This window comes from Lonchura striata, chromosome 14 (genome assembly GCF_046129695.1).
Source record: "Lonchura striata isolate bLonStr1 chromosome 14, bLonStr1.mat, whole genome shotgun sequence".
NCBI classification, from domain to species: Eukaryota; Metazoa; Chordata; class Aves; order Passeriformes; family Estrildidae; genus Lonchura; species Lonchura striata.
Window position 1 is genome coordinate 4,911,945 of NC_134616.1, and position 9,860 is coordinate 4,921,804.

General features: G+C 48.5%; 1 long non-coding RNA gene across 1 annotated transcript; it reads right to left on the reverse strand.

The window, feature by feature from the left end:
* Window positions 1–2,676: 2,676 nt before the first annotated feature.
* LOC144247109 (uncharacterized) lies at window positions 2,677–8,509 on the reverse strand. Its single transcript, XR_013340790.1, has 3 exons — window positions 7,822–8,509; window positions 6,325–6,427; window positions 2,677–3,085 (listed from the first exon to the last, which is right to left on the reverse strand). It is a non-coding gene; the product is annotated as an uncharacterized LOC144247109 (long non-coding RNA).
* Window positions 8,510–9,860: the final 1,351 nt, after the last annotated feature.

Consider the following 9,860-nt stretch of genomic DNA (forward strand, 5'->3'; position numbering starts at 1 on the left):
CCAAGTTTGGCTTATTTTGTCTGAAAAGAAGAGGTTTCAAACTGTTGAGTCAACCTACTTTCAGGTTTATTTGGAATTTGTGGAGAAAGTGCCTTCCCCAGGGTCCTTGGCTATCTGTTCCCTGGGTTCTGGGCGTTACTGGGTCTGATGCTGGTTAGGAAAGATCCACAGATTGCTCTGGGTCTGGGCTATCACTGTTCATAACAAATGGGGACCTTGAAGATGCAAAGGTGAAGAGATTCGTGAGTGGGAAGCTAGTGATGGTTCTGAGGTGATGTCATGGGAAGAGATTTGAGCGGTGTTGGCAACACCCTGGCATGGTGAGGTGTCCAGGCAGCTGGTCAGGATGAGAGGAGACAGCCTCAGGTAGCACCAGGGGAGGTTTAGATTGGATATTAGGGAAAGAAGGGTAGTCCAGCCCTGGCACAGGCTGGAGTCACCTCCCTGGGGGGATTAACTGTGGATGTGGCACTTGGGGACATGGCCAGTGGTGTCCTTGCCAATGCTGGGGGAACAGTTGGACCCAATGGACTCGGAGGGCTTTTCCAACCTAAATGTTCCTGTAATTCCATGATCCAGCTTTTGGTGCAGGCTCCCAGAGCAGCACAGTGTCCTCACACAGTGTCCTCACAGGATCTTAAACAGAACTGGGCAAGTATTTGCTTTTGTTTCCTCAGAACAATAAACCCACTGAAAAGCACTTTGAAAACACTGGTCACTGTCCTGGGAGGGACAGAGGAATCAGAGGAGGCACCTCCAGACTTCATCCTGGTCTCCACCATCAGCAACGTGCTGGAGCAGCACAGAGGGAAAAGGCACTGCTGCCTCAGCAAGCAAGAGAGAGGCAAACACAGTGAGGTCCTTGGGATGTAAAAAAAAAGGGGAAATGCGGGGGAAATAAAATAAAACAACCCCTTCAAGCACATAAAAGGAAGGGGTTTGCAGGTTCATCCCACATCTACCTTTGCTCCTTTGAGTGAAGTGATTGTACACAAAAATAATAAGAAAAGAAAACCTCTCTGCTCTGGAGCCAGGCTGGGTAAGAAAAACTCTGGGGAGAGCTTGGAGACCTCTTCCAGTGCCTGAAGAGGCTCTAGGAGAGCTGGAGAGAGCCTTTGAACAAGGGATGGAGGGACAGGACAAAGAGAAAGGGCTTTAAGATGAAAGAGGATATATTTAATTTGAATATTGGGAAGAAATTCTTCCCCATGAGGGTGGGGAGGCCCTGGCACAGAGAAGCTGTGGCTGCCCCATCCCTGGAAGTGTCCAAGGCCATGCTGGATGGGGCTTGGAGAGATCTGGGAGAGTGGAAGGTGTCCCTGCCCATGGCAGGGGGCAGAACCAGAGGATATTTGAGGTCTGTTCCAACCCAAACCAGTCTGGGATTCTGTGACACTCCAACAGGTCTGGTTTTCAGATCAAGAGCAGCTCCCTGGCAGTAAATGAAGTAACACTGGTGTTAAGCTGATGAAGGAGGAAGAAAATTGAATCCCTGCAATGGAAACGATGGCTCCTCCCTCTGTCTCAGCGGTGCTGCTCCTTTGCCGTGCAGCTGCCGGGAGCCCCTGCTCTGAAACTTGATGCCCTGGATGGGCTCCAGGAGCTGGGAACACCCCGGGCCCGGCGCTGGGCGGCTTTCGAGGAGCTCTGTCCTTGGAGAGAACAATGTCAACGTGGCTTCCAGAGACTGTCCCAGTGCCCAGAGGAGCTGGAGGTGGCCACAAGTGACCGTGGACAAGGGGACAGATGTCACTGGTGACTTGTGTGGCCACTGTCCCCTGCTTTGAAAGGTGTGTGATTGGAATTGGGCTAGGGTGAGTCAAGGAGGGGATGGGAAGAGGATTAGAACTGCTCCTACCCCCTTCACCCACACCTTTCATCTGTTTTCAGAGAAGCTGTGGCTGCCCCATCCCTGGCAGTGTCCAAGGCCAGGTTGGACAGGGCTTGGAGCAGCCTGGGACAGTGGAAGTGTCCCTGCCATGGCAGGGCATAGAATGAGATGGGCTCTGAGGTCCCTTCCCACCCAAACCATTCCGTGATTCCAGGATTTCATGATCTGCCCTGTTTTATCCACCTCTGCTGGAAGACGACAGGGAGGGGACAGTGGGACAGGATCCCAGAGGAGTGACACTCCCTTCCCCCTTCAGGGAACCACTGGAACAAATGGAAGTGATGTCCAGGGATTTGTGTGAACTTCAGGCTGAGGTAACACCTGAAAGCACTGAAAGGAAGTTGGTGCTGATGTGATAGAAAAGGGAAACACAGCAAATTGGAAAGCTCTGTTCCTAAGAGTGGGAATCCAATTGACACCATAAAGCTCTCAAAGGCAACTTAATACAATTGGGCACATATTAAACAATTCCAGACGTTCCTAAAAGGAGGGGAGGAAGCATAAATAACACAGGGAAAAATGCTGGATTGAAACCTAAACACAGAGTGGTCAAGATCACTCCCCTTCCCACTCCCAGCAGCATTCCCAGTCAGGGGTTCCAGGGCATGGCTGTTCCCTTTGGAAGTGCCTCCTCTGGGCAAGCGAGGTGTGCTGCTTCCACTGGGGATGAAGTGCAGCAGAAGCCTGGAATTCTCAGTAAAAGCTGCTCCAAAGTTATCCCAGAGCCAAAATCTCACAAAATCTCTGGGGTTTTGTTTGTTTAACATGAACAATTTGGTGGGGGGGGGAAGGGGGGGTGTGGAAGTGCATTTCTTGGAGCTCAAACCAGATGTGCGACATCCCAGCCACAAAGCTCAAAGCTCGGCTTCTGCGCTGTTTGTTTTCCCCCCAGGAAGATAAAAGGAGCTGTGGAGAAGGTTTGGATTGCAGCAGCTCTCGGGTTTCACCCTGGCTCCAGAGGCTGCTTTGTAGGACCACAAACGAGTTTTGCTGTTTCATGGATTCAGGGCTGCTGCTCCCCTCAGAGTATGGCTGGAGTTGGAGGTGGGCTGTCCCTAAGCCTCAGGCTGAGCCTCAGCTTTCCAGCGGGCTGGAATTTTGCTTGGTTTGGTTTCTTCCTTCATATAAATCCATCATCACAGAGGTGCTGACCAGAAGTATTTCCCCCAGTCATGGTTCCATTTTGTGCCGGCTCTGTCAGGAGAGAAAGGCTGGAATCATCTCTCTGGGCCTCATCCGAGGGCAATCCTGCAGGATCTGCCTTCTCTTCCTATAAATCCTTCCATGCTGCCAACAGAAAGTTTCAAATCCAGGCCAAACGTTCCCTGCTGTGGTTTTACCACCCATGTGTTTACAGCCTGGTTATCAACTGAGATCTTGGAGTAAACCCTGACTTCTCTGCACCGTGTTTACTCCTATGCTCCTCTATACCTACAGCATTACCCTGGGAATAATTAAAATAATTAACAAGTGTAATTAACTGTTGGAGGGAAAAGGAGACTTTTAGGACATTATATCAGCAACAATTAAATAAATTACCCTTTTTGTCTTGCAAAGAATTGACAGACAGGGGGGAAAAGGATGTGGGATTTGTATTCCCTGGTGCAGCGGCACAGGGACAGTGAATAGAGGTCGGTGGCTCTTGTGTGGGGACACAAAGCAAACAAAGAGGCCCCAAATGAAATTACAGAGTGGCAGATGCAAAACGAGCATATTTCACACAATGAGTAATTAAACCATGTAACTCATTGCCCAAATGGAGCCCAGGAATCATAATGGCTTAGGAAGTGATTACACAAATTCTTGCAAGATGATCCGGTGGGGCTGTGGGACACAAAGACGTCTGCAGGAACAGCAATCCGTGGTGGTGGGAGGGAACCTGGAGTTGTCCCTGGCCCTGGACCTCTGTAAGGAGCTGGGGGGTGAGAGGACACAGGTCTGTACTTCCCCTTCAGTCTGAGCCCCTCCAGCCACATTCTGGGCACCTTGAAAGGAGGAAAACTTCCCTGCTGTTCACTGTATGTGGCTGTTGGTGGGGACAGGCACACGGTGTGGATGTACCCAAGGCACCACCTGTGTCCCTGCCAAGCCCTGTGCCACTGACCTGGGCAGTGCACCTCCCCCTGTGCAGGTGTGTTCCCAGAAATATTCTCCATTGGAGCTGAATTTCATCCTTGTTCTTGGCAAAACTCCCTCCCCAAATGCCAACCTAGTGCCCAGGTTTGCCGGGTGCTGCTGGTGCTGAAGGTGAGGTGATGGCCACCACTGGGCTGGAGAAGGGGTCCAGACCCCCAGCTCCCAGTGCTGCTCCATTTGGGCTTGGGAATTATTTCCAACTCCCTTTTTGGCCCATCTTGGCTCTAAATCTTCTTGGCTTCACTTGGTGCTGCGGCGTCTAGGTGGTGGTCCTGGCTGGGGATTCCTGCATGGCTGGTCTGCACTCACAGCAAGGTCATCCCTGGGAATTTGGGGTTATCAGCTGCTGGGGTGACAGCACAGGGGCCGGGAGCAGGTAGCAGAGCTCTCAGGGTGTCAGAGGATGTGGCACTGTGGTGGTGGCTCCACAGGGCTGGGGGATGGTGGCATCAGGCTGTTCCAGCGCCCAGTGCAGGGATGCCTAGCAAGGATGCACAAGCAGGGACCAGAGAGCAGCCAAAGCAAAATGTATCCAGGATTCTCCTCCATCACCTGGAAGTGTGATGTTCCTGCAAGAACTGGAATCTTCTGGAATACCAGGAGCTCTCCCTGCCTGCCCCACAGCCTCTTCACTGCAGACAGGGGTGACAGAAACAGTGCAGTGTGTCCTATGAGGACAGGCTGGGAGAGATGAGGCTGTTCTGGAAAAAGCTCTGGGAGACCTTAGAGCCTCTTCCAGTGCCTGAAAGGGCTCCAAAGAAAGCTAGACAGAGACTTGGGATAAGTCACAGAGTGAGAGGAGAGATCTCCTGGACTCAGCAGCCCACGACATTCTTGGGAGAGCAACAGCGTGCCCCTTGCTGCAGCAGGAATTGGTGATACTTGTGTATAGTTTATATATTTGTGTTTTTTACGTAACACGGAATCCCTGACTGATTTGGGTAGGAAGGGACCATAAACCCAAAGTTCACTCCCTTCCATGAGCAGGGACACCTTCTACTAGCCCCAAGGTTGCTCCAAGCCCTGTCCAACCTGGCCTTGGACACTCCTAGGGATGGGGCAGCCACATATTCAATATTGCTTTTCTGGGCAATCATACTGAATTATATACAATATACATAATATTAAATATACACATGCATCTCTGTAAAATGTGCCATGTTCAGATCAGGAGTGATTCTGTGGTGGATGCTGAAGCTTGAGCTGATGTTCTGGCACTATGGGCTGTGCACCCCTTCACTGAGTGTCCCCAGATGCCCCTTTCCCTCAGCAGGGACAAAACCTGGTGGTTTTGGTTATTCCCTGGTTGCAGCCCTCGACTCTCCATCTCACTTCTCTCAAGAGCTGCATGACAAAACCAGCAGTTCTAGTCTATTATGGCGACCACTTGCTCCAGGAACCTCAAGAGTTTCATCAAAAGCCTGGATGAATTTCGGGTCTCGGGTTTTATTCATTCCAGCATTGGCTGACAAAGCCCATTACATCATCCCTTTGGAAGAGAAATTCTCTGCAGCTGCCTGTGTGGTGCGGGGAGCAGAGGGGGGCTGGTGTTTAAAAAATAACACAGATTTTTGTTTCTTTCTTTCAGGGCAATTTTCCTCCCAATTGCTGGAAAACTGAATACTAAAAAGCTTCAAAAGTGGGAAGGAAAAGGGCAGTGTGCAGCAGTTCCAGCCATTCCTGGGTTTATTATTATTATTATTATTATTATTATTTCCTTTCCAAAGACCAAAGAGGAAAAATAGCCCCATTACCCCGCGCATCCAGCGCGCCCAGCCAGCCGTGAAAAGCAAAGCCAGTGTCATGGCAATGGCAGATGGCACCGAGCGGGAGCAGGAGCGGGAACGGGAGCGGGAGCGGCGGCAGGAGCGGGAACGGGAGCGGGAGAGGGAGGGAGGGCGCCGGCCCCGACCTCCGCGCGGACCGCGCTCCTAATTAGCCCCGGAGCAGGGACTAATTAAACCCGCAGGTAAGACAAGTGATTACTTTTCCTTGCAGAGATGGGGCGCAGGAGTGATGTGGATGGAGCCGGAGCCGGTGTTGGAGTGGTCCTGACATCAATGGTAGGAAACGATTTCAATCTCGGCTCGTCCCTCCCGCGCTGCCAGGGAGCCACAGCAGCTATTCCCTGCTCTCCCAGCGAGCAGAGGCTGCGGAGAATGTGGGATCGCAAGGAAATACCGATGGGAAGGAGAGAGGCAGTGTCTGAATGCTGTGCTGATGACGTCAAAATGTGACATTCTCAATTACTAGCATTATTTGGCACCTAAGTGTCCGAAGTACCCCCTTGAACTCACCCGGGGTCAGAGTAGAAACTCCTCTTCCCTCCTCCACAGTTGTTTTGGAGTATTTTTTCATGCTTCATAACCTCATTCCTTTTAATCCACTTTTTCTGGTTTCCTATAAAAGAAGCAGTTGGAAGTAAATTATTTTCACTGCCGTTGAACTGGGTGCAAAGCTCTCAGAAAATGGGATCTAGAGAGGAAAATTATGACATTATATAATTTTAATATAGAATTACACTTATATTATATTATATTATATTATATTATATTATATTATATTATATTATATTATATTATATTATATTATATTATATTATATTATTCAGTTATTCTGTAAATGTATTTATTTTTGCACTGCAAGAACTGGAAGTCCAGAGGTGCTCATGCAGCTGTGGTTGCTGATGATTCCTTCTGGGATGTGTTGGGCTTTCCACAGCTTTTACAAATGGGCTGAACTTTGCAAAAACCATAGGAAAACCTGTGGCTGTGGAGCCCTTGGCACTTCTTTGCCCATTCCCAGGCAGATGCTCTGCCTCCAGCACACACACGCTGGGTGAGCACAATGCCAATTCAGGCTGCCTCTGCTCGGCTTAAAATAGCTCCAACTCCAGCTCCACTGGAGCACTGGGAGCATCTCTCCACCTGGACCATGATCCCAGTCCCTGGGGATCACTGGGATTTCCAGAGCAACATCTCCCTCTTGCACAGCATCATCTGGATGATTCAAACTCAAGCGCTGCTGGATTTCTGCTTCCCAGATAATTTGTGTTTCTGTTTTTACCCTGGATTAGTCAAGGGTCACTGCAGGACCAGATCAGAGTGTTGGACTTTCCATGGCCTTAAGCTTCATCCCATAAATGCTCTTGGCCTTTGACAAGCAGGAGAAGAGCCTGAGAGGACAATTCCTCTTTGTTGCCAGGGTTGGATCCCTGAGGAGCTGCCAGGGCTGCTGCAGCTCAGCACAGCTCATGGCCTCAACCCCACCACTGCACTTCCCATCCCAGCTTCCCTCACACAGAGGTGGTCAAAGTCACCCATTCCAATCTGAAAAGCATCCAGGATTATGAAAAAACTTGGGAACATCCCACTAGCAGCACTGTGGCTGAATTGCCACAGTTCCAACCTGGCTGGGATGCTCATGGGATAAAAAAAGCCAGGGAGAGTTTGGAATTTCTGGAAAAATTTCTAAATTTCTACCTGTTGCTGTTATTTAATGCAGAATCAAGGGGAAAACAAACCTGTCTGTAAAGAACAAATATGGAAATGGAGTTTCCATATTTGGAAAGAGAGGGACTATGCCCATTAAAAATATTAGCAATAATTAGTCCCAAATCACTGCCGTGAGCTGCAGATACTGATAGTCTGGATCTCCCGTCCATCAGAATGACTTGTAGTTATCAGCAGCTCCAGGGTTTTCCTGCCCTCCAGCAAACACATTTTTCCTTCTTCTGGAGGTCTGGTCATGTTTTGTTTAATTTCATTATTGAGAGAAATTAAAATATTCCTTACATCTGCATCAGCAGCTGGTAACAGGGCAAGAATTCAGCAAACTGTGAAAATATTAAAAAATACATAAACATCAAAATATATACATATAAAAAATAGGAGCTTCCTCCCTGTATTCCCTGAGCACATGAGGTTGCTTCCAATGCACATTTTATTTTAAGGTGAGTTATTTTGTTGCCATAGTGACATCATTCAGGTTTCCAACCGCTGCCGTGTTGGTTTTCTCCCAGGCAAGACTTGTCACAAGCAGTCAGCATCCCCAGCCCCTTCCTGGCCAGCAGCTTCCCACAGGGCTGCAGGATTCCCTGGAATTCCAGCCTGCAGGATGAGCTGTCACCACGCCCTGCTAAGGCACAGGGGGACACAGGACCTGGGGGAGTCAGAGAGGAGAGGCAGGCATGGAAAAACTCCAACCAAAAGGATTTTCCTCTGCTCATTCCTTATCCTTCCTCCTCGATGTGTGCAGTGAGCTGTGAGAAGGTCAAAGAACCCGGTAGCTTTATTAATTAGCACTAATTAATACACTCAACTGCCTCTGGTGTCATTGTGCTCATCCACCCCAGGCCCTGACATGGGCAAGAATAAACCATGTTTGCCCCCAAAAGCTTAAAATCTCTGTAAATCCTATTTCTTGCTACACAGGTGTCTCATGGATTTATTTTATTACCAAGAAATCTCATGGATTTATTTTATTACCAAGAAAACTACACTAAAATAAAGATTTTATACACAAAGATCTGTAATTTTGTTAATAAATATGCAAAGAAAAGGGATTCCCTGTTAAGGGAATATTTGTAGGGTCATTTGGGTCATTTGGGCCCTGTAAGTATATTGGAAATTAATATTTAATTTTATGTATTTTTATAGTAATATTTAAATTAATTGTGTTATTATGATGCTAAAGTCTTTTAATGGGAAATGCTTTTTTTTTTTTTTTTTTGTCTCTAATTCATTTAATTAAAGCAGGCAGAATGTGCCTCATTAGCCTAAAACCTATTTCATGGGTGCCAGGCCCTATATGTGACTGAGAGCCTGGGTGCCTGTTCTACTGCAAGGCCAAAAGGAGCTCAAAAAAACCCCAACAAAACTGTTTGAAAGGTTTTCTACGTTTTTAATTTTAAATAAACCATTTCCAGATTATCAAATCAAGGCTACATTCCCATGGCAGACCTGAGCCCTGTGTAAGCTTTCCCAGGATTGCAGCATCTGGCTAAATCCAGCCCAGATTAAAGCAAAGCTTTCATTGCACAAACTCTCCCTGAAAGGAGCAGGATGCTCCTGATGCCGGGAAAAGGACAGAGCTGGGAATTGCAGGCAGAGGATAAAGAATGCCAAAGGCAGCAGCAGGATCCAGAGAGGAGGAGAGGAGGCAAGGCACTGTGCTGTACGAGGGACTGGTGACTTCTCTGCAGAGGGAATTTGAGAAGCAGAGCCATTCCAGCCTGAGATTACCCCAGCTCCCTGGTGGAAACCCTCTGGAACACAGCCTGAACACACCAGTCCACAGCTCAGCAACAGCCTTCACAAAAAGGCTCTTTGCTTGCAGAGGTTTTAGCCAAAGCCATTGTTTTAACACCCTTTTTAAAATATTTATTTCCGAATGTCTTTGATTGGGGGAAGGGTAGAAGGGGCTCCCAATTTAATTCCATAATCCTCCTAAGCCTTGCTTAATGCACTCACTCTGCCTGGCCTCTGTGAATTTTACAGTGGTGTTTTGGGTGGTTGCAGCACTGCACTGGAAAATGTCCCATCATTTATTTTGCAGCTATTTGAGGGAAATGATTCCCAGGGCTGGAAGCCTGGTTGTTAAATCCATATTGCCAAAGGAAACAAACTCTGTCACCCAGATGGGGCTGGACCTTGGGGCTGCCACGTGGATTCCTGAGTGAGGTAGCTAGGGTCCAGTTAAAAACTCCCAAAATTAACACTAAAGCAGGAGCAGGAGACTTTAGCAGCTGGTGAAAAATGTCATTTTTGGCTGAGGGGGTGGGTGGGGCTGCAGGGAACAAAGCAGAGTGCCCAGCTCGCCCAGCTCTTTGATG